A 26,480-nucleotide genomic window follows, 5' to 3' on the forward strand; every position below is an offset into this window, starting at 1 on the left:
ATGAGTAGGCCCGACAACATTCTGACATACACTCACCTAAAGGATTATTAGGAACACCATACTAATACGGTGTTTGACCCCCTTTCGCCTTCAGAACTGCCTTAATTCTACGTGGCATTGATTCAACAAGGTGCTGAAAGCATTCTTTAGAAATGTTGGCCCATATTGATAGGATAGCATCTTGCAGTTGATGGAGATTTGTGGGATGCACATCCAGGGCACAAAACTCCCGTTCCACCACATCCCAAAGATGCTCTATTGGGTTGAGATCTGGTGACTGTGGGGGCCATTTTAATACAGTGAACTCATTGTCATGTTCAAGAAACCAATTTGAAATGATTCGAGTTTTGTGACATGGTGCACTATCCTGCTGGAAGTAGCCATCAGAGGATGGGTACATGGTGGTCATAAAGGGATGGACATGGTCAGAAACAATGCTCAGGTAGGCCGTGGCATTTAAACGATGCCAAATTGGCACTAAGGGGCCTAAAGTGTGCCAAGAAAACATCCCCCACACCATTACACCACCACCACCAGCCTGCACAGTGGTAACAAGGCATGATGGATCCATGTTCTCATTCTGTTTACGCCAAATTCTGACTCTAGCATTTGAATGTCTCAACAGAAATCGAGACTCATCAGACCAGGCAACATTTTTCCAGTCTTCGACTGTCCAATTTTGGTGAGCTCGTGCAAATTGTAGCCTCTTTTTCCTATTTGTAGTGGAGATGAGTGGTACCCGGTGGGGTCTTCTGCTGTTGTAGCCCATCCGCCTCAACGTTGTGCGTGTTGTGGCTTCACAAATGCTTTGCTGCATACCTCGGTTGTAACGAGTGGTTATTTCAGTCAAAGTTGCTCTTCTATCAGCTTGAATCAGTTGGCCCATTCTCCTCTGACCTCTAGCATCAACAAGGCATTTTCGCCCACAGGACTGCCGCATACTGGATGTTTTTCCCTTTGCACACCATTCTTTGTAAACCCTAGAAATGGTTGTGCGTGAAAATCCCATTAACTGAGCAGATTGTGAAATACTCAGACCAGCCCGTCTGGCACCAACAACCATGCCACGCTCAGAATTGCTTAAATCACCTTTCTTTCCCATTCTGACATTCAGTTTGGAGTTCAGGAGATTGTCTTGACCAGGACCACACCCCTAAATGCATTGAAGCAACTGCCATGTGATTGGTTGATTAGATAATTGCATTAATGAGAAATTGAACAGGTGTTCCTAATAATGAACTAGCGGCTCAGCAGCTACAGCGGGATCTTAATTTAATTAGTGACTGGGCTGACACCTGGCAGATGAAATTTAACATAGACAAATGTAAGGTACTCCATGTAGGGAGCAGAAATATAAAGTACAGGTATTTTATGGGACCTACTGAAATAAAGGTAGCTGATTATGAGAAAGACCTTGGTGTGCATGTTGATGCTTCCATGTCTCATTCTCGCCAGTGCGAGGAAGCAATAAAAAAGGCCAATAGGATGTTGGGGTATATCTCCAGGTGTGTGGAGTTTAAGTCAAGGGAGGTAATGCTAAGATTATACAATTCCTTGGTGAGACCTCACCTAGAATATTGTGTACAGGTTTGGTCACCATATCTTAAAAAGGACATAGCGGCCTTAGAAAAGGTGCAGCGTAGGGCCACAAGAATGATTCCTGGTCTTAGAGGAATGTCATACGAGGAAAGGTTATTTGAGCTAAATCTGTTCAGCCTCAAGCAAAGGAGACTGAGGGGGGACATGATCCAGGTCTATAAGATTCTAACAGGTTTGGATGCTGTTCAACCGAATAGTTACTTCAGCATTAGTTCAAATACAAGAACTCGTGGCCATAGGTGGAAATTAGCGGGAGAACATTTCAAACTGGATTTAAGGAAGCACTTCTTTACACAGCGTGTAGTCAGAGTATGGAATAGTCTTCCTGATAACGTAGTGCAAGCTGAATCCTTGGGTTCCTTTAAATCAGAGCTAGATAAGATTTTAACAACTCTGAGCTATTAGTTAAGTTCTCCCCAAGCGAGCTCGATGGGCCGAATGGCCTCCTCTCGTTTTTATAGTTCTTATGTTCTTATGTTCTTAATCCTTTAGGTGAGTGTACACCAACAGAGTCAAGAATAGCTGCAAATGCTATTTTTAAAGGATCACTATCTTTCTCCATATGAATGTCATCCACAATAACAGCTTTGTCAGTACTGACCACCAGGTTAGTTAAAAAAATCAGCAAACTCCTTAAGAAAATTACTGTACGGCCCAGGTGGTCTATACACAATAACAATGGTGATTTGGGCTGAAGAGCTATGAAGAGATGAGCCAGCAAGACTAAGAACAAGAGTTTCAAATGTGCTGAAACTCAAACCACATTTCTCAGACACTCCTAGGCTGGACTGAAAAATTGCAGCAACACCACCACCTTTGCGATTTGGTCGAGGTTTATGCTTATAACTGTACTCAGTTGGAGTAGATTCATTTAGTGCCATGAATTCATTCGGTTTAAGCCAGGTCTCCGTGAGGCATATGGCACCAAGACTAAAATCAGTAATTATTTCATTTATTAATAGTGCCTTAGGAGCCAGTGATCTTACATTCAGAAGTCCAAGTTTAAGTCTAAGCCCTGCATCACAGCTGTTTTCTAGTAACGGATTCATTGTAATTTTTATTAAGTTATTTTGGCACACACTACGGTGGAATAGGCTTCCATGATTAAAAATGCGGGGGACAGACACAGTCTCAATAAAATGAACCTGTAGGAATTATTGGCTCAAATAAATTTTAATATTCTCCACCAATATGTTTGAATTAATTAAAGTTTAATTAATTATTATTTAATGCTGATTATTAATCAATTGTTATGCCGAATGGTCGGCTCCTCCAAACTCAATTGCGGTATCCCTGTGAGTCTGTTAATGTGAGACTTAAATGGGATTCACTAATTACCAGTATTGCTTAGTAACCTGGGTTAGAAGGCTTGTTCAGCGAGCTGCATCACCAGGTAATGTACACGATTGGTAGCGAAGCTCCCCTCACGGCCAATGAGAGAGAGTCTCGCGATGTTTCAGGCGACTTTGAGGTTCAGAGCGTGTAGCAAGATCGCACAAAGGCAGGAACTTATTATGAGACACACAATGACAGAGGCTAAAGTTGTGTAAAAGACATGCATTTATTCCTAGCTAACACTACAACTGACATAAGACAGACATTACACCTAACACAAACAACAAACACGAAATAACGGAATAAAACAAACAATGTAATTATGAAAATGCAATGACCGGATTTAAATGAGTAACCTGAAATGGGAAATACTGTTCTGCAAAGCAAGCACAGTTTGTGGAAACACGACCCTAAAGTCTTATAGCAGGTTAACAGAACAGTTTAAGTTGTTAGAATGAAAGGAAGTTGGTTTACTTGGTTGAAGACTGGGGGGGGGGGGGGGTCTTGGCAGTTGATGGCAGAGCTGCTGAGTTGATGGCACTCAGGAAGGCGCGGCGTTTGGAGCAGTGGAGTGGAGTCCCTTTAGATTCTCTCTCCTGGTGAAGCTTTGTCTTGGGTGCTGTTCTCTGTTCAGCTGGGCCTTCACCGGAGGGCTTCTGTGGGCTTCTCTCCTCCCGGGCTGATGTTCTCCCTCGGGCTGGCGGTTATTCTCTGCGCTGCTGCTGGTTGTTCTCTGCGCACCTTTGTTCTGAGGTGCTAGATTTTTATGGTCTAAAGTTCATGAATAGGGATGACCAGGAATTCGACTCCTGGCCCAATGGCTGGCCATCCATTTGGGGGGCTTTCGGAAGGGGGTCTGTATCAGTCCTTTTGGGATTTATGGCCCGCCTGATTCCCCCTTTACTGATGATTTTCATTAAGCTGTTATAACTTTTGATACATCCACTTTTATGGTAATCACTGACCAGATTTAGAATCAGGAGTGATTTTCCATCAGTTTGACACCAAATATGCCATACCAGCTTCACAGGTACATACCTCATACCATCTGCATTAATTGATTAGTAACCTGGGTTAGAAGGCTTGTTCAGCGAGCTGCATCACCAGACACTAACGGGGGGGAGGGAGAATGAAGAGCAGAGAGGTCGAGAGAGCTGGGTGACCGTAGGTCGTAGACGCAGGAAAAGGCGTACACACGTTACAGAGGCGGCATCACCTGAGGTGTCTGTGTCTAACAGGTTTCAGGTGCTTCCAGCTTTAGAGCCGGAAGGGACTGGGGAAGCAGGTGGGCCCTTGGGCACTGAGGAGCCCCCTCCCCCCAGAAAGAGGGAGGTTGTGGTAGTGGGGGATTCAATTATTAGGGGAGTAGACAGTTATGTGTGCACGCGTGATAGAGGGTCCCGTACGGTGTCTTGCCTGCCTGGTGCCCAGGTAGGAGACCTTCCAGATCGTGTGGACAAGCTTTTGGCCCCAGCTGGGGTGGATCCAGTTGTCGTGGTGCATGTTGGCACCAACGACATAGGCAAGGGTAGAAGGGCTGTTCTGCAGGATAAATTTATAGAAGTCGCCAATAAGCTTAGAAGCAGAACGTCCATGGTGGTATTTTCCGAAATACTCCCCGTGCCACGCGCAAGTGAGGCTAAGTTAGCTGAGATAAGGAGATTAAATGCGTGGCTAAAAGGATGGTGTAGGAAAGAGGGGTTTAGGTTTATGGGGCACTGGAGGACCTTCTGGAACAGGTGGGACCTGTTCAAGCCGGATGGGTTGCATCTGAACCGGAGGGGAACCAGTGTACTGGGAAGGCGTATTTGTAGAGTAGTTGAGGAATGTTTAAACTAGGGACTGGGGGGGCAGGGAGGTTAGTTAAGTATGTAACTGGGGGGAAACGGAAAGCCCAAAAAAATCATATTATAAGTAGGCACTGTAATAAGCCTACCCTTTGTTGTCTGTATTTAAACGCCAGGAGTATTAGGAATAAAATTCATGATTTAGAGGCTCTTATCTCATTGGACTCTTATGATATTATAGCAATAACTGAAACGTGGTTGAGTGATAAGGATGGACAAGAATATAATATGGATGGTTACACATTGTTCCGTAAAGACCGTATAGGTAAGAAGGGAGGTGGTGTTGCAGTATATGTAAAGGAAATCTTGCAGGCAAGGGAGCTTACTGATATAAGTAAAAGTACGGAAGCTATATGGGTAAAATTAGATGCTACAAACTCAAATAGCCTAATTGTCGGTGTTTGTTACAGAGCACCCAATGTAGCTGCTGAGGAAAGCAGATTGTTATACAGTGATATTAGGATTATGAGCAATAAAAATGATGTGGTAGTTATGGGTGATTTTAATCTACCGGGGATACAGTGGGACATTGTTGCTGGCTCTTCTGAAAATGAACTTGAGATGGTGGAATTAGTACAGGATTGTTTTTTTACTCAGTTTGTTAACACCCCTACCAGGGGAGATGCCATTCTTGATCTTGTTTTGTCTAATAACCAGGACAGGATTGGTAAATTAGATGTTTTAGAACCACTTGACAGTAGCGATCATAACATGGTTAAATTTGAGGTTAAGTTTAGTGCCCGAAGAGCAAAGTCCAAATCAAAAATATATAATGTTAGGAAGGCTAACTTCAATTGTATGAGATTAAAACTAGAAACCGTGAACTGGATGGAGTTAAATAACAAAACTGTTGAAGAGGCATGGGAATTTTTTAAAAGCACATTATTGCAAGTACAAGAGGACTTCATACCTGTTTCTAGCAAGAATAAATCTAGGAAATTGCAACCTAGGTGGTTTAATAGGGACATAAAGTATAAAGTAAGGAGGAAAAGGGCTTTGTTCCAGAGATGGAAAATAACTGATGATGACATAATAAAGCAAGAGTATCTAAATCTACAGGCTGAATTAAAAAATGACATTAGACGAGCTAAAAGGAATGTCGAAAGGAAGATCGCATTGGAGGCTAAGGATGACGTTAAAAGTTTCTTCCAGTATTTTAACTCTAAAAGAGCTCTAAAAGCTGAAATTACTAATCTGCAGGATAGTAAGGGTCTTATAATTGAAAACGACATTGACATAGTAAATGAGTTCAATGATAGTTTTGCACGGGTATTCACTGTCGAGGACACTAGTAACTTACCAGTTCTTATTACTAATTCAACATCGTCTATAACTAATATATATATAACTGAAGCTGATGTTTTGCAAAGCCTAGCTAAGCTCAAAATAAATAAATCACAGGGCCCTGATGGCATCTTACCTATAGTGTTAAAAGAGATGAGGGATATTATTTGCCGACCCTTAACATTACTGTTTCAAAAATCCTTATCTGAAGGTGTGGTACCTTCTGATTGGAAGCATGCCAACATAACGCCCATTTTCAAAAAAGGGGATAGAAGTAATTTGTCAAACTATAGGCCAATCAGTCTAACTTGTATAACTGGTAAAGTTATGGAGGCTATAATCAAAGAGAAAATGGTAGATTACCTGGACTCAAATAACATTTTGAGGGATAGCCAGCATGGATTTAGGAGAGGTAGATCCTGTTTAACAAATCTGTTGGAGTTTTTTGAGGAAGCTACTCAGGAAGTTGATGATAAGAAGGCCTATGATGTCATCTATTTAGATTTCCAAAAGGCTTTTGATGTTGTTCCCCACAAGAGGCTCTCACTTAAACTCAAAGCGACAGGTATTTTAGGAACTGTAGCGACTTGGATTGATAACTGGTTAACGGATAGGAAGCAGCGAGTAGTTATAAGAGGCTCGATGTCACAGTGGGCCTGCGTTCATAGTGGGGTACCGCAGGGTTCAATTTTAGGACCACTTTTGTTCCTAATTTACATAAATGATATAGACACCAATATATACAGTAAACTGGTGAAATTTGCAGATGACACCAAGGTGGGTGGTGTAGCAGATACTGAACTAGCGGCTCAGCAGCTACAGCGGGATCTTAATTTAATTAGTGACTGGGCTGACACCTGGCAGATGAAATTTAACATAGACAAATGTAAGGTACTCCATGTAGGGAGCAGAAATATAAAGTACAGGTATTTTATGGGACCTACTGAAATAAAGGTAGCTGATTATGAGAAAGACCTTGGTGTGTATGTTGATGCTTCCATGTCTCATTCTCGCCAGTGTGGGGAAGCAATAAAAAAGGCCAATAGGATGTTGGGGTACATCTCCAGGTGTGTGGAGTTTAAGTCAAGGGAGGTAATGCTAAGATTATACAATTCCTTGGTGAGACCTCACCTAGAATATTGTGTACAGGTTTGGTCACCATATCTTAAAAAGGACATAGCGGCCTTAGAAAAGGTGCAGCGTAGGGCCACAAGAATGATTCCTGGTCTTAGAGGAATGTCATACGAGGAAAGGTTATTTGAGCTAAATCTGTTCAGCCTCAAGCAAAGGAGACTGAGGGGGGACATGATCCAGGTCTATAAGATTCTAACAGGTTTGGATGCTGTTCAACCGAATAGTTACTTCAGCATTAGTTCAAATACAAGAACTCGTGGCCATAGGTGGAAATTAGCGGGAGAACATTTCAAACTGGATTTAAGGAAGCACTTCTTTACACAGCGTGTAGTCAGAGTATGGAATAGTCTTCCTGATAACGTAGTGCAAGCTGAATCCTTGGGTTCCTTTAAATCAGAGCTAGATAAGATTTTAACAACTCTGAGCTATTAGTTAAGTTCTCCCCAAGCGAGCTCGATGGGCCGAATGGCCTCCTCTCGTTTGTATAGTTCTTATGTTCTTATGTTCTTATGATTAAACAATTAATTATTTTATCTATGTGACTCATTCACATTAGTATGGGATACAGGTGTTTTGGGTTACACCTCAACAGATGTTACACTTTGTGCAGATATTACATCAAATATTCATATTACAAACAGCACATCTTATCCATAGATAGGCGTGGCCGTTAGTTTGTGGTAATAACAATATAAGTTGCACATCATGAAACAACATATTTTGTTTGGTGTGGCTTATGCCAATTCATCTTCTCCAGAATGGATAAGATACACCTAAATTCAGTTCTTTTAACATAGCATGGTAGAAACAAAGAAACGTCCACCAAGATCAGATAAGGACCACAAAGGAATGTTGGAAGAGAAGGGGGGGTTTTTAACCCTTTGGGGTCTAGGGGTAGGAAACACACTTTCACTGACTGGGGCATGATCACACATTTCTTCAAATATCATAAACTTAATTCATGGCAAATAAATTATTTCTTATATATTTGTTTTGCCATTACACTCATCTTTATTTTAATATATATTGTAAATATGTCAGATTTTTGTTAAGTTTGAAATTTGACATCAAAGTATAGACATTACAAAATGCAGTTTGGAACACTTGCAGAAATATTATAAAAGTACATAGTAAGCAATGCTGGCAGTTTGTTTTGATCCCAGATATCTGATCACCAAAGTCTTGGCTACATGAAGATGACTAAATGGTGTAGATGCAACATTCATTTGGATAAATAAATAAGAAAAACCTAACTCATGTCACTATTTCTGGCTCCTTTCATTGAATATGTAGCAACTTTCATGTGTATGAATGAGCCATTGTCACCTGGCCACGTCCCCAACCCCCTTTTATGGCGCTGAAGGGGATATATCTGGATCGCGTTTCACCGTTGCGCTGTTAATCAAATTACCATGCGAATGCGATTTGAATACGCGCTATTTAGAATGTGAATAGCGATCTTCAGGTGAGAGCGGCACTACACGCCCCTGATGCAGGTAAAACAAAGTAAGATGACATGGTTTACTCTTCTGCCGATTTAACCTAATTAAAAAAACTTTAATACTTCCGACAATGGACGTTTTGAAAAGAAGACAGATTACGGATTTAGCCAGCGTTTTTTTCATGATTCTACATTAAGATTTCAGCGAGATATAAACTGAAATAGACGCGAAAAGTACGCGATGTCGCCGACGACATACTCGACCCCAGAGAGTTAACAAAGCAGACTCTCTAAAAGTTAGGACACATTGGTTACACTCACTTTCCAGATTCTTCTGGTATACCATGAGAACATACATACAATGGTAGCTATACCTATCTATTTATTTAAATTTATATGTGTTCAAGTGCAAAGGGGTGAAATAGGTGATACTCCGTGAACATGGTTATAAGGGTGGCACACAAAACACTAAGATTGTCTAAGGACACATACAAACATAACGTATCTGTATATTGAGACTAGTAGTCGTGAGTAAATCAATATACAGGGTATATAGTACAAAAGCAAACTTAAATGAAATTTCCTTTAGGGTGTTCGTCTGTTGGGTGAGTGAGATGTAAGGCAGAGTGTATGTGGAGGGGGTTGTGTGCCAAGTCGAGGGACCCCTGTCCGTGAAGTCCACTCTGCTTGTCTGTAGGTCCCTAAATCTTTGGGCAATAAAAGTTGGAGTGCTAGCCTCCCTGGTTATCTGTGTGTGTGTGTTTGTGTGTGTAACCCCCCTTTGGTGCCTCTCGTACCAGGCTCGGCCTTGTCTCAGGCCACCTGGAATTTAGGCCCTGTGATATGTGCATGTGTGATCTTACAAACCCTAGGTGACGACTCTAAGCGACTAGCAGGCGGTCGGTTATGCCGGTTTGCCTGCCGCCTGGACTTGGCTCTAGTTAGTCAGCATTTGCCTGGAGACTAAGAGCTATGCTTTTAGACAAGAGGTCGGCACCAGCCCGCGAGGGGTGAATACCGTCCCTCTTCTTGGCTGTCGGAATGTTTGGGCCTACCCCAAAACATCCGCCAGTTGTCTATATAACCCACACCATTTATCGGGCACCATTCCGACAGCCAACAATGTAGCGACGATAATCTGCTGTACATTTCATCGCCACGTCTAGCACGTTTCGCATGCCTTACACACATGTATTTAAGAAAGTACAAGCTTATACTCGGATGAGGAAATAGTATTTCAGCAAGTGTTCCTGGCCTTATTGATGAGGTGGGCTGCAGTGGGGAAGAAACTGTCCCTATGGTGTATTTTTTGGTCTCAATGGACCACAACCTTCTGCCAGAGGAGAGAGTCTGAAAGAGTTTGTAACCAGGATGAGAAGAATCAGCCATAATCCTTCCTGATCTTTTCATGGTCCTGGCACTGATCCTGATTCTCCAACTGCTACTCACCCTGTGCCTGATGTTCCAGATGCCATGAGCCTAGAGGCATCAAGCCTGGAGGATGTTTCCCTGGAGGAACTGGAGTGGCTCCATTTGCCTCTGTCCAGGACTTAAACCACACTGGTCCCCAGATCCAAAAAGGTCCCCAGTACCGGGGGAATTTTCGAAGAGGGGCAGGCTGAGTCTCCTCACGAGGGAGGCGGGGACACACCATCCGTGACAGCCGTGCCATGTCGAGCTCTTGACCTGCGAGCCCCACTCCTGCAGTCATCTCGTCAGCCCCTGGCTTGCCTGAGGCCATCGCTGCCCAGTCAACTCCCGCCTGCTTGCCTGAGGCCTTCGCCCAGTCGGCTCCCGTCTGCTCACCTGAGGCCATCGGCCACTCGGCTCCCGCCTGCTGTCACCTCATTGGCCCCCATCTGCTCACTTGTGGCCACCTCACTGACTTCTGCCTGCTTGCTACCAGCTGCCTTGTTTGTGGCCGGCGTCAACAGCTAATTAGTACCCACCTTGGTACCTCTTGGTCCTAACCCAGCTGTTTCCTTGACATCCATCTGCTCCCATTGTGATTCCTGCCCAGCCTCCTGCCTTGGTTCTTGTCCAGATCCTGGCCTCATGAGTCCCACGATGTAACCCAATCCTGCAGACCGCACGGTTATTAAAACCTTAAAATAGACAATAAAAATACATGCATTGCATAAGTACAGCTAAGACACATTGTACTGTTTATTACTCCTCGAAAATGTAATTCACCATCAAGTGTTGCAGCTGAGGACATATATCGAGATTGAGCTTTATACATTTGCCTTACATCAGACACTTTCTCTTTGATGCAGCACATATACCAACATGAACGATCATTTACAGCAGGTCTGAGAATATTCCATTGCTTGGTGATGAGTTACCTATATAAGAGGTTGTATTTGACATCTAGGGCTGGAATAGGCTGGAATATATGATACATTGTCTGCATGTGTGTGGCAGCTAGAGGAGATGAAACATGAAATACACTGGGTCAAATCCAGGTTTTAGCTGCAAGCATCCACAGTTGAGAACTGGCTAACAGATATACGACTATGTCTTTAAAGTATTAAATGAATACTCAAGACCCTACAAACATCTGCAACCCTGTAAGGTTTAGATTTTGTTTTTTTTTTCTGACAGGTTACCTACATCATGTTTATTGTATTGCCAGATGTGTGAAATTTTTCAAAATAAATTGCTTTCTGAAATTTTCTCTAGAAAATTATCAAGTTCATATTTTGTTATCTAAAAGCTACAGTGGTATTCTGCATCGTTGTATTCTTCCAGTGGATTTTCGTAATGTTGGTATCTTGTGATTCCTGCTAAAAAGCAAACTGCTTGCTAGGCTGGAAGAGCAGAATTCATCCCCAGAGTCTGCTTTGTCACCCTGTCCAACATTGTTTCTGCTTTGTGGCTTGACATCACCAAAACAATAATAAACAAATAGTGCAGGCCCTAAAGTTTTTCTGTAAACTAGAAAGATTTTTCTTGACTGCTTGCGCCCATACTCTACAAGAAGATCTCCTTGTTACTTATCCATGAGCCAGAAGTGCTATTCTTACTCTTGTAATATCATTTCCATATGCATCCTCTCTCTCACTATTTCATTGTCATGTTAATCATTAATAATAAATCTCCTGTGTTTATATGTTCTCTCAGATGAATATAATTGAAAGACATTTACACATATACATTCATACCTTTTGCACTTTATATGTAGCTCCTGCCAGTGGATTACAGTGCTATGACATGATTATTTTGACAGGCATGCTGGCAAATTATCACTTGACCCAGATTTTCATCATGACACTATAAAATCCTATATAAATAATTTGGTGTTCAAATATAGAAGAAAGATTTATAAAAATCATAGTTGCAGTCCACTAAACAGCATCTCCAGATTGCCCACAAAGCATGATTGCGTTTCTATGTGCCATGCAATGGGCTCACATCTGGTCCTGAGTATGCCTCTTGCTGCTTGAAATAAGCCACAGGACCCCCATGATCCTGCTCAGGATAAGCTATTGGAAGATCAGATTCAAGTGTATTGTCATATATACTGGAGACAATGGCACACAGTGCAATGAAATTCCTATTCTGCGGGTCTGCCAGCAACACGATCAAACAATAAACAAATCAGCCATAGACAAAAACACATTCAGATACTAAAGAGAAAGTGCATACAACAAAACTACACTAGTGCAAATGTAAATACATAAATAAATAAATTTAGTGCAAAAAAGATATGTCACCCCTCCAGACACAGGCCAGCCTGCAGTATTGGAGGGAGGGCCAGTGGATTGGGTTTATTTACAAGCAAATTCTCAAAAGAATTGTATCGTTCCGTTTCTGTGGTTTGTCACTGAAGCAGAAATTTTAAAATTAGTTTTATTTGTTTTTTTCCCCAAGTTATATAGTAAAAACATTTGTAATTTTCATTTCTTGGATCATAAATGATCTAGAAAAGATGTCAGAACAACAACAATGTAGCCCCTCTCCCCATCTAATCCTTACTCCTCACCCATACCCCCCAACCTCTTCAATTTCAATAATTACTGGTTGGATTAACTGGAGTGTGAAAGCCAATAAATGTTTTTACCCGAAGACCAAGATTTTACTTTGTCCTAGTTCTGATGTGTAACTCTGAAACTACACCAATTAATTTACCACACATTCCAGTGAAACACCTTTTTTCTTGGTTAACTGTGTATCCCTGTCATAAATTATTCATAAATTATTTATCCCTGTCATTTATATTATTCATAGTTTTTATATGTCTAAATTAGCGCTACGTGGTATACCAGTACAGATTAAAATTTCTGTACAGTATGAATTTTTCATATACTGCCATACCATAATGTAGATGTGCACATACAGAACACAAACACGCACCACTTGTATAACGACTAGTCTGGTTCCTTTGTTTAGTATGCGCACCTTGTTCTTTTATTTTACTCCCGTATTCCAGCTTGCTCTCGCCACTGATGTCATATCCTAAACAGGGATGGTTTTGTGCTAATAGTAATCAATCTACATCCCCCTTCTTGAAGACTGAATAACATGGGGGTGCCATGTGCATAAACCCCTAACAAATGTAAGAAGGGTGAAATATGCCAAACAGGACTATCACAACTCCAAGCGGAGAAATAGAAACACATATATGTCACAAAAGTAACAATTCATAGAATACAAAAGTTAACAACAAGAGCACACGCCTGTTTCTCACATACGTAGCATCTCCATCCCGGACCAGGTAGCTGTTAGGCTGCTGCACTCGTCCAGGTACTGTTGCTAATTTGTCATATGTTCTGCATGTCTGCACTCATACTGTTTGTCCTGTGTGCAATGGGACCAGCGGTCTGGCTGATCGGTCATAGTGTGCTTTTCACATCTGTCTGGCCTGCATTAGAGCTTCCTGAACTCGCGTCTCTACCTTGGGGATGTACATAACCTTGGTCATGGGAATGAGTGCCTTGGTGTGCCGAGAAAGCAGACGCTGGGCTGGTGATGCCAGTCCATCCCTTGATGCATTGCATAGGTTCAGCAGAGCCGCATATTTGTCCATGCCATCACGTGTACATTTCTCCAGCAGGTGTTTGGCTGAGTGCACGGCCCTCTCAGCACTCCAATTGATTGGGGGTGGTAAGGGCTGCTGGTGACATGGCAAAAGTCCCATTCACAGGCAAATTCCTGGAACTCCTTACTTGTAAATGAAGTAGCGTTGTCAGTCATTAGTTGTTATAGCTTGGTTATCAAGGTGGCACTGGTTGTGTTAGGGAGCTGGTCTATCTCAAACCAACCAGAGTATGAATCAACCAATGCAAGGTAAGCTTTCCCCTCCCATTCAAAGACGTCTGCTGCAGTGAGAGACCACGGGAGGTCAGGTACATCATGAAGGTGAAGGGGCTCTTTTGTCTGGTGCAGTTTGAGAGCATTGCAGGGGGCACACCGAGAGACGCTGTCTTCAGTATCTTGGTAGATGGTGGGCCAAAACATGGTTTCCCTGGCTCTGCGCTTTGTTGCCTCCAGGCCAGGGTGACCCTGATGCAGCTGCTTTACATAATAGTGCAGTAGTGAGTGGGGAATGATGAAGCGCTGACCACGAAGAAGCAGACCGTTGTCAGTGAGTTAATCTCTCATGGCATAGAACGGCCTCAGTAACGAATCTACACATAGCAAACAAAAATAACAGCTGTAATGCTTCATTTGGCAGCAAATTATATAATATTGTTTACGGCTAGAAGTGCTGGGGAGTGCTGTGCAGAGTCTACTGAGAGGGGACCCCTAATAACTGTGTATATCCTTCTTGCTAATGATTATAACTTTATAACACAACAATCAATTATCCACAACTTACTCTCTGTAACAGGGTAAAACACCATGGCAACAACAATTTGTGAAATATAAACACTTTGTAACACTAATAATTCTATGTTTACAAAATGACCCTGCCAAACGGCATGCTGAATACAGCTTGCTAGCTACCCAGGTAGACAGCTGGGAGAGGCTCCACTGTTATGGTAGATTAAAGAACTGAAAACAGAGATACAAAAGAAAGTGAGACCAGAGATATGCCAGGGGGGTATTCCAGAAAGCTTGGTTAACTTACCATTTGGTAAATCATAACCTCTGGGTTGATATACCCCAAACCCGCATACCATGAGTATGTCGGTTCCAAAACACCTGAGAAGAGTAAGTTCAATCAACCTCCTATTGGTTACCCAGAGTTAATGTGCGTGCACCGTGCATACATAAAGACGTTTTCAATTGATCGCCGATTTCACGAGTAAAAATGGAAAATCAAAGTGAAAAAAAGAGAGCGGCATACTTCACAGAGGCGAAGTTGGACGTTTTAATGCACGCATATGAAGAATTCAAGCCAATAATAATGAAAAAAAGCAATACGACTGCATCGGCTAAAGAAAGAGAGTTGGCTTGGCAAAAAATAACGGAAATGCGTGTGTATTAAATTGCAAATTTGACATCACCTCCCCTTTTATTATAATGCAAAATAATTAAACACCGCTTCCGCATCCTTTTGACTGTTAAATCACTATGAAAGCATTTACTTGTCCTGCCATTCATTTCTTTAGGTTAAAATAACAATGTGTATCGACTAGGAATATATGGTTTCTTATTTAATAAGGTGTAATCCTTCTGTAGCCAGAAGAACTTTGAGCCAAGTCAAAATGAAACACAAAAACATTCTGCAAAAAGGTAATATTTGATTACACGATCACTGAACTATTTATTAAACACGATTTAGTATATTCTTTCTGTCATGTAGCTAATAGAAAAAAGGCTGAAGCCCGTCTAACTGGCGGGGGCCTACCACCACCTTCCCTCATCCCATCTGAGGGCAACCAATGGTAACCAGCATTGTACTGTCCTGTAATGATTACCTATAGTTAGTGGAAAAAAGTAATGAGTTCGATGATTTTAACAAGGCAAAAAATTAAGGATAAAAAATCAAGTTACCTGCACATTGATACTATGAATAGATTTCCTATTAACATAGTCTCCCTCATTTATTGAAGGAGCTTTAATAGGAATGTAGGTGTCATCAATGCACCCAATTATGAATGAATGAATGCCTTTTATTGTCACTATACATGTATTACATGTATTCCAAATTACATTTGGAAACCCTGAAACAGAAAGTCATATATGGAAGTATCAAGTGTGTGTGTGTGCAGGATGAATACATGTATAGATATAAATAGTATGACTACATATTAAATATGCATCATAGATTTTACTACAAAGGACAAACCTACCACTCTGTGGAATTCCTCTTTAATAACACGCAGAGCTTTATGGACAGGGAACTGTACAAACGTGTGTACACACAGTTGCCTTTCCCACATGCTCTGCGTCGCCCATATTGTACAAAAAATGCCCTGACGCAAAAAACCAAAGTGCTATGTACAGAATGTTTTCTGTGCTAAGCGCAGACCCGCGGTTTGGGTTTGTGACATTTGCAATATGCGGTTTCAAGAGATGTTAAGTAAATTAACGATTCTTTTGAAAACTGATAACGCTTTTTCAAATAATCATTAGGAAATGAAAAGACATCAATACGCAGTCTTATAACTCTCTCCCGGTGAAAAAAACCTTGTATAATTTGTGCCTCCACGTCCACAGGATCGTCATCAAAAGGGCACGCCATGCTCAGTAACCTTCTGCAACAAACTGACCCTGGAACATAACCTGCTCAGTAGCAGGTTATCTTCAGAGAGTAAGCTGCTATGGTTACGTACATACCCAGAAAGTTAACCTCCGTTTTTGGAACCGAAAGTTGAGGTTATCCACTAACTTACCCTTAAACTTACCCGGGTATGTCACATAACCTGCTTTCTGGAATACCCCCCAGGAGAACTTGTACCCAAGAGACGAGTGGTATCTGCAATTTGGACACAGTTGGGACACTACAGTTTTTGGTTTTAAAAAATCAGATGTCGCTTAGCATCCTTCTGTACAATATAGATGACATCTACACTCACCTAAAGGATTATTAGGAACACCATACTAATACAGTGTTTGACCCCCTTTCGCCTTTAGAACTGCCTTAATTCTACATGGCATTGATTCAACAAGGTGCTGAAAGCATTCTTTAGAAATGTTGGCCCATATTGATAGGATAGCATCTTGCAGTTGATGGAGATTTGTGGGATGCACATCCAGGGCACGAAGCTCCCATTCCACCACATCCCAAAGATGCTCTATTGGGTTGAGATCTGGTGACTGTGGGGGCCATTGTAGTACAGTGAACTCATTGTCATGTTCAAGAAACCAATTTGAAATGATTCGAGCTTTGCGACATGGTGCATTATCCTGCTGGAAGTAGCCATCAGAGGATGGGTACATGGTGGTCATAAAGGGATGGACATGGTCAGAAACAATGCTCAGGTAGGCCGTGGCATTTAAACGATGCCCAATTGGCACTAAGGGGCCTAAAGTGTGCCAAGAAAACATCCCCCACACCATTACACCACCACCACCAGCCTGCACAGTGGTAACAAGGCATGATGGATCCATGTTCTCATTCTGTTTACGTCAAATTCTGACTCTACCATTTGAATGTCTCAACAGAAATCGAGACTCATCAGACCAGGCAACATTTTTCCAGTCTTCAACTGTCCAATTTTGGTGAGCTCGTGCAAATTGTAGCCTCTTTTTCCTATTTGTAGTGGAGATGAGTAGTACCCGGTGGGGTCTTCTGCTGTTGTAGCCCATCCGCCTCAACGTTGTGCGTGTTGTGGCTTCACAAATGCTTTGCTGCATACCTCGGTTGTAACGAGTGGTTATTTCAGTCAAAGTTGCTCTTCTATCAGCTTGAATCAGTCGGCCCATTCTCCTCTGACCTCTAGCATCAACAAGGCATTTTCGCCCACAGGATTGCCACATACTGGATGTTTTTCCCTTTGCACACCATTCTTTGTAAACCCTAGAAATGGTTGTGCGTGAAAATCCCAGTAACTGAGCAGATTGTGAAATACTCAGACCGGCCCGTCTGGCACCAACAACCATGCCACGCTCAAAATTGCTTAAATCACCTTTCTTTCCCATTCTGATATTCAATTTGGAGTTCAGGAGATTGTCTTGACCAGGACCACACCCCTAAATGCATTGAAGCAACTGCCATGTGATTGGTTGATTAGATAATTGCATTAATGAGAAATTGAACAGGTGTTCCTAATAATCCTTTAGGTGAGTGTATGTTATGTATAACATTCATGTATATACTTTACTGTACGTTTTTTGTGATTTTAATGTATACAGTACATTACAGTATTTTGATTTTATTTATACAGTAATTCTAATTATCTTTATATACCAGATAGGTATGTATAGAGTGTATATGAAATACAGTAGAATCCCAGAGTTCATCGGTAATTTGTTCCAAAAGGAGTGACTATATGCGAATCCGACAAACACCGAATCTTTTTTCCCTATAAGAAAAAATAGAAAACAGATTAATCCGTTTTCGACCCCCCCCCATCTTTGCCTTTTTATACAAAAACATTACACCGATATTACAATTAAATAAGTTCAGAGTTAAATAACATAATTTAAGTAAGAAACACAACATTAAAAGTTAATAAAATTAGTTTTTAACAATTTTAACCATTACTGTACAGTACTGTCAGGGAGCTGAGAGGGAGCACAAACGTAGGTCCCCAAGTCATTGTTTTGAAGGGGAATTCCCTTCCATAATAACAATTGGTAGCAGGTTTTCTGGAGTTGTGTCCCTTCTTTGTCTTTTTTCACTAGGATCTGGCTGACTTTCTTCTCTAAAAAAAAATGTGGTCATCAACAATATCAATGACATGCTTGACCTGTTCCTTATCAGGATGCATTTTCTCAAAAAACTCTTGCATTTTCATCCAATAAAAAGCATTTGTTTTATTTTGGAAAACGTTGACTCCCTCATTGTTTCCTCCTCTCCAGACATCTCCTCAGCCAAAATCTTCTGCTACTCCTGTTGAAGTTGCTGGAGTTCCTCTGTTGTGAGTTCAGTGCTGTGTTCTACTACCAGCTCCTCAACACCATCAGCACTGACCTCCAAGCTGAAGGACATGGCCACAGAAAGTATTTCCTCAACATCTGGGTCAGGCTGAAGAAGAGGATCAACTTCAGGGTCAGCTGTAGCCTGACTAGGAGCATCAAAACCTTCAAAGTCCCTAGAAGGAACCCCGTCAAGCCAAAGGTTTCTCCAAGCTGCTTTTAGAGTCCTCTTAGATACTTCTGCCCATGCTTTGTCTATTAGCCTAATACAACGTAAAATATTGAAATGTTCCTTCCAGAACTCGGCCAAGATTAGGCTAGTTTTTAACTAGATTAGGCTTTTTTTAAATTAGCAATGACCTGCTGGTCCATTGGCTGAAGTAGAGAGGTTGTTCTGGGTGCTAAAGAATTCACTGTTATCCAGCTAAATTCATCTGCTAACTCTTCTTCCATGTCTGGGGGGTGAGCAGGGGCATTGTCCAAAATTAGAAGTGCCTTGAGTGGCAAATTGGTTTTCTCAAGGTATTTTTTTACAGTAGGGGCAAATACTTCACAATTCCACTCCCTAAAAATTTGCCTTGTTACCCAAGCTTTAGCATTCGATTTCCACATAACATTTAACATACTTTTAAGAACTTTATGTTTCTTAAACACTCTAGGGTTTTCAGAGTGGTAGACCAACAGAGGCTTTATTTTTTTTTTTTTTTTTTATAGAGGCTTTATTTTTAAATCACCACTAGCATTTGCAAACAACAACAAAGTTAGCCTATCTTTCATTGGTTTGTGGCCTGGCAATTTCTTTTTCTCTCGAGTAATGTAGGTTCTCGTGGGCATTTTTTTTTCCAGACATAATCCTGTTTCATCACAGTTAAACATTTGAATTGGCATAAAGCCATTTTGGTCAATGAATTGATGAAACTCTTTTACATACTTTTCTGCAGCTGCTTTGTCAGCAATGGCTGCCTCCCCATGCCTTACAACACTATGAATTTTACTTCTTTTCCTAAACTTACTAAACCAACCCCTACTAGCCAGAAACTCATGTTCGGTAGCACTTGATCCAGGTCTGTCTTTCAAGAGATCAGCATGCAAGCTTCGAGCCTCAGAAACAAATAATAGCCTCTGAAACACTATCACCAGCTAACTCTTTTTCGTTTATCCACACTAACAACAATTTTTCTACTTCATCTATAATTGGATGCCTCTGTTTTGTCAAATTCATAACCCCTTTAGCAACACTAGCACTTTTTATTGCCTCTTTATGCCTTATAAATGTACCTACAGTGGTTCTGGGCAGCTTATACTGAGCAGCTAAATCAGTCACACTTATACTGCTGCTTTCAAACTTTTCCATAATCTCCTTTCTAAGTTCAATTGTGGTTCTTACTGATTTCCTTTTCGCCTTCTCTGCACTGGCTTTCTTTGGACCCATGTTCAAATAAGCAAAAAAGCTTATAAAAGCCACAAAAAACTATAAAATGCGATCACAACACTCAGAGCAACATGTGAACGACGCGTAAGACTGACGCCAACTGAGTGTAAACGTTTGTTTACAAAGGAAATCACGCGGTTCTTCGGGTCAAAATTTTCTCGTCATTTCGTGTTTTTGAGTTTATTGCCAAGTACGTTCACACATACAAGGAATTTGCTTTGGTGGTTGGTGCCAGACATTGAGAGATAGACGTGGGTTAATATATAAATATATATACATATATACAGTACGTAGGGGTATATACAGGTACTAATATAAATAGATAGGAGAATGTGAAATATGATATTGCAGTTGAACCGAACAAAAAAAGGGGAAGAAACTGTCCCTATGGCATGATGTTTTGTTCTCAATGGACCACAACCTTCTGCCAGAGGGTAGAGTCCGAAAGAGTTTGTGACCAGGATGAGAGGAATCAGCCATAAACCTTCCTGATCTTTTCATGGTCCTGGCGCTCATCTTCCTGGCAGAATGAATGATGCGCTGTAGTTTGCTCTTGTCCTTGGCAGTGGCAGCAGGGTACCAGACGGTGATGGAGGTGGTGAGGATGGACTCAATGATAGCAGTGTAGAAGTGCACCATCATAGTCTTTGGCAGACTGAACTTCTTCAGCTGCCTCAGGAAGAACATCCTCTGTTGAGCTTTTTTGGTGAGAGAGCAGATGTTCATCTCCCACTGGAGGACCTTGGTGATTGTAGTGGCCAGGAAGCGGAAGTACTCCACAGCGGTGACTGGTGAGCCGAGCAGGAAGATGGGTGGAGGTGGGGCAGAGCTTTTCCTGAAGTCCGCAATCATCTCCACTGTCTTCAGGGCGTTGAGGTCAAGGTGCTGTATATTGTGATTTTAAAAGGAAGCAATGTTAAAGTTGTTGGCATGTCTATTTATTTTTTTACTATACTGCAGTTTGCACAAAAAGAAAATTACATTCTGCAACTCTTGCATACATTCCTTCATATATTGCATTATTTTGTGGAGCAAAGCAAACCCTATAATAATCATAGGCTTCATAATATACATAAAGAAATGAAATTGATTTTATATTCAATGAACTTCTGGCATTTAGAATAAGCCAGCACAAGCCTATATAAAGGCCCAATCATACAAGATAGATAGATAGATAGATACCGTGAGATACAAATTTTTTGGTCATACCACTCAGCACTAGTCTAAAAATGTATATTCTATTATTTCTCATTTGTATTGTGACCAACATTTTCCATGACATAACAGTAAGAACCATAATAGACACAGCAATGGCATAATTCAGTAATTACCATGTAATGTCAAACAGTTACACATAAACAGACACAAACAGACCCCGATTTTATGAGAGATCAAATGTTACTGCTTCCTAGAATGTTTTTGACTGTATAAACATAAGCTCCAGTTAACTGGCAAAAAAAAATTGCCCCACATGCACAGTGGGATGAACATAAAATCTGAATGATGTAAATGATCCCAAACTTGTGAAAAACAGAACACCAGCTATGCTGGTGGAGATTTCTACCCATATGGTGTTTTTGTAAAGTGGTAATAGGATCCATCAATGATCAAATAGACTAAATAGAGTAATAAGATCAAATAACATTATCCTGTTCATAAGGTTAAGTGTGTTCTGCACTCACCTTTCCTTTTATTGCTAAGCGGCATTGCTTTAATTTTGGTACAATTTGTTTCAAAATTTGAAAAGCTCCACACCTTCACCAATACAATGGATCTGAAAAATTTAGACAAAAAGTCTGGACAAAAAAGTGTTTTATATGATCAGATCCAGATCTTCACCCATACAATATACAGTATCACCAAAGCTTGAAAAAGATCACTCAAATACTTTTTGAGTTATTGCAGTAACACATTCAAGTTTCAGAAACTGTCCTTCATATTGCTATCGCTGTAGGTGTCAGGTCCGGTGCACAAGCAGGGAGCGGGGAAGCAGATTCCGGACACGAGTATCACAAAAACGGGGTTTATTAGGGAAGTAGGGAGCAGGACAGGACAAACGTCAATGACAGACCTGGTGAAACAGACTTGAACATGGACTAAATACAGGACATGTCATCAGAATAAACGCAAAAGACAGCCGGTACGATGGGAATTCACACGCGGGTAAAGAGGTGGGCGTGGCACACACGAGGACTGGACGCGCAGGTCATGACAGTAGGGTGCTGTTTTAATTTTGGTGCGATTAGTCTCCAAATTTGGATCAGTTCCAGATCTTCCACCATACAATGTACCTTCAAAAAATGAAAAAGATCCGTCAAATAATTTTCAAGTTACTTTCTTCACAAGATCAAGTACACTGTATATTCTAAAGCCTCCATTTACTTCCTTTGCTTCCTTTGCTTCATTCTAGAAGCAGTTTGCCTCAAAGTGGAACCAGGTGGAAGTCTTCATTCATGTAATGTTTTTGTGAAGTAGTATGAAAATCAATTAAATAATTTGACTTATCGCAAAACTGAAAATTTCAAACTAACTGCATGCCTTGGAATCTTAGAGGAGTGAGCCTACAACACTAACCACTGAGCCCACGTTACCCCTCATATTTGGAATCTAAAAAAGTTAATGTCTTATTTGTTATTATTAAAAGAAGAATTAACCTGTAGTATTTGCTTTTGTTAGTATTTGCTTACTAACTAGGAATAAAAGAAAACTACAAGCTGTGTAAGGAGAATGAAATAATGAAATAATCCATGAAAGAAGGTATTCAGAACTGCTGGTGCAGGGTATTGTGGGATTAAAATGTCTCTGTGGCTAAGAGAATCCATAATAAGCTGAAATACATGACCAGTATCCATCAAAAATTCATGCTGAAAATGCTTATTGGTTTCTCTGTTGTCCTGTAAAGAGAGGCGTTTGACTTATACATGGGTGTGAGGAACTGTTAATGAACAGCTCACACTCATGTTTATGTGACTGCAAAAGCTTAAATTTGAACAAAGTCACAACACATTATCATTGATGGAGTAAGCACGTCTCCAGACCATTGCCTCACATGAAATATATTAATTAAAAATTAACATCATCAAACATTCTTTTGTTGCCTCAAACACTGTTATCCTCTTTCTTTGGACCCATTCTTTTCACTGGACACTTAATGTGACACTGGTCTGTGTTTCAGTCATAAGGCAGATAGTAAAGATACTAGTTCATCCCTTTTATGCTGCCCGTCCAATGCATCAAAAAAAAACAAGTTAATATTTAGCAAAGAAGGCAGCTCAACCATAAAAATATATATATTTTTTCTAGCATTGAATCTTCCCAAAAGAAACAATTTAGCAACCTTGAGACATAAGGTCATTGCTAATGCTTTGTCTCATGTCTTTGTGGCTTCTCACGCTGCTCACAAACCCACAGAATGAACAAGAGCGGCGTTATAATGATGCCCATTCTCAGGCAACGTAGGGCAGCTTAAAGGCTGTTGCCGCTGCCTGGACAAGACCGCTGGGGTGGTGCTATACAGTCTGAAAAAAGTGTGTCACATTGTACTCGTATGTAGCATGTTGCATAATCGGGCACAAAATCGTGGCTTGCCGGTATCTGAAGAGCTTAGGCAAGATGAACTTGATCCGGAGCCATCAAATTTTCCGCCAAATGGAACAGCATTACAACTTCAATATAATACAGTATATCATTTAGATGTTTTAATTCATTGGCAACATCTTACAGCATTCACGATTTCTTTTTGTGACTGCAGCACAGCTTCCGTCAGCAAATGGCCGGATGGTCGCCCCCCGGTTTCTGAGGAACGGGAATGTGTGCAGCCAGCGACCAAAGATGTGCTCAGCACAGCAGCACCATCACCGCCTGTTTCGTCTTTGGCACTGGGGGCACCTCTTGTACTATTGTCTGTAAGAATAAACATACAGAATAAACAAAAGTAACACCGCTGTTCTGCCACAAACTACACGGACAGGGAATTCCAGGCAACCACGTTTATTAGGCAAGACAGAGAGAGAAGTCGTAAGCCGTTCCGAGGTCGTAATCCGTAGCCGTCCAAGCCGGGTGCCGTGAGCCGAATCGTGAGACGAGGTCGTAGTCAAATGGGAAGCCAAGGGTCGAAAAGCCGTTGAGTCAATCCGTGGACGTAGACACACACTGGGAGAAAAACACGAGGACCTACTGTATGGGAAGGGAGGAAGGGCAGGAGGGCTGGTAGGAGGCGCGGGAGGCTCAGGGAGGGCAAGAAGAATCGAACGTAACTGTGGGGGAGAGAGAGAGTAGCGCTCAGTATGTGCATGGCAACAATACTTCGCATTGGGTTTATGCCTAAGTGCTGTTTAAATAGTTGACTCTAAGAATGCTTATTGGTCCTTGCGGGTGCTCCACCTCCTTGAGGAAGAGGGAGGCATGGCAGGGCCCCCCCCCTGACGGCCGCCACCTGGAGGCCGAGGACGTTGGGGCGGTCGGTCGCGAGGTCGCGGGGCGATCAGGGTTTGACTGATGGAAATTGGCAACGAGGGAAGGATCGAGGATGTCCTTAGCAGAAACCCAGCTGCGTTCTTCTGGGCCGAAACCTTCCCAGTCGACCAGGTATTGCAGTCGGCCCTGCTGGTGGCAAGAATCTAGCAGGTCATGCACAGCATACACTTCATCCCCAAGGGGAAGTGGTGTAGGGGGTTCCAAGGACCCCATGGGAGGGATGGGCCAAACTATACCGTACCGGTTTTAGCAGAGACACGTGGAAGGTGGGATTGATCCTGTACACCCGAGGGAGCTGTAAACGGTAGGTGACCGGGCCTACCTGCGCTGCTACGCAGAAGGGGCCGATGAATTTGGGACCGAGTTTACGTCCCGCCGGGAGGCGCAGGTTCTTTGTTGCTAGCCATACCCTATCCCCAACTCGGAAGTGTGGCCCTGGCCTACATCGGTGGTCCTGGGTTTTCTTCATACGCGAAGCCTGTTGTTCCAATAGTCGCCGGGAGCAATCCCATACCTGATGGCTACGCCGGTACCAGTCTTCTAGGGCAGGGACATCTGTAGGAGAGGGACTCCAGGGAAACAACGGGGGTTGAAAGCCGAGTACACATTGAAAAGGAGTTAGGCCGGTAATGGGATGGGGTAAGGAGTTGTGGGCATACTCGGCCCAGGGAAGAAAGCGGGACCATTCCTGGGGTCGAGAACCACACATGACTCGGAGCATCTTTCCCACTTCCTGGTTTGTCCTCTCCGTCTGGCCATTAGTCTGGGGATGGTAGGCTGAGGAGAGACTTAGTGAGATGTTTAGCCTAGTACACATAGCCCTAAAGACCCGAGAGGTAAACTGAGGGCCCCGGTCTGAGACGATGTCTTCGGGTAATCCATAATACCGAAATGCTCCTTGTAACAGCAGATTGGCCAGTTCTAAGGAGGATGGTAGTTTGGGCAGGGGGATAAGGTGGCACATCTTAGAAAAGCGATCTACTAAGGTCAATAATAAATTAATAATAATAATAAATTTTATTTATAATGTACTTTTCATTAAAACAAATCTCAAAGTGCTACAAAAGTAAAATAAGCACATAAAACACATAAAATCAGCAATAAAATGCTCGTTTAAAAAGGTGGGTCTTTAAGCCACATTTAAAAGTGGATACATTTTGTGGTGCCCTAAGATGCTCTGGGAGGGCATTCCAAAGACGAGGGGCAGCAGAGCAAAAGGCCTGATCCCCCATTGTGCGGATGTACAGATGTCTGAGGAGTGAGGAGATCCTTGAGGTATGTAGGGGCAGTTCCGTGAAGACATTGGTGGGTGAGGAGGGAGACCTTATACTCAATGCGGAGTGAAACAGGGAGCCAATGGAGTGTTTTTAGAATGGGAGTAATGTGGTTGAATTTTCGCACCCTCATCAGGATCCTAGCAGCGCTGTTCTGCACGTATTGAAGTTTTTGAATGCTCTTGCTAGGAATCCTGATGAGGAGCGCATTGCAATAGTCCAGCCTGGAGGAGACAATGGCGTGCACCAGCTTTTCTGCATCTGCCAGGGTGAGTAATGGACGAAGTTTGGCGATGTTCCTGAGGTGGTAAAAAGATGTTTTACACAGCTGTTGGATGTGAGTATCGTAGGTGAGATGGGGGTCCATTTTTACACCTAGGTTGGTGACAACTGATGATAATGCAATGTCCTGATCTGAAAAAGAAATACTGGTGATGGTGGAAGTGGAAACCTGGTGTGGAGTGCCGACTAGGATGGCCTCAGTTTTGGAGCTGTTTAGCTGCAAAAAGTTGAGCTTCATCCACGCCTTTATGTCCTCCAGGCAGGTGGTGAGAGTGGCAGAATGCGACAGTGCAGAGTGGTTGGGGTGGTTAAAATCAATTTTTAAGTAAAGCTGTGTGTCGTCAGCGTAGCAGTGGAAAGATAGTCCATGTGTACTGATAACACGACCAAGAGGGAGCAGATAA

This window comes from Paramormyrops kingsleyae, chromosome 2, assembly GCF_048594095.1.
Source record: "Paramormyrops kingsleyae isolate MSU_618 chromosome 2, PKINGS_0.4, whole genome shotgun sequence".
NCBI classification, from domain to species: Eukaryota; Metazoa; Chordata; class Actinopteri; order Osteoglossiformes; family Mormyridae; genus Paramormyrops; species Paramormyrops kingsleyae.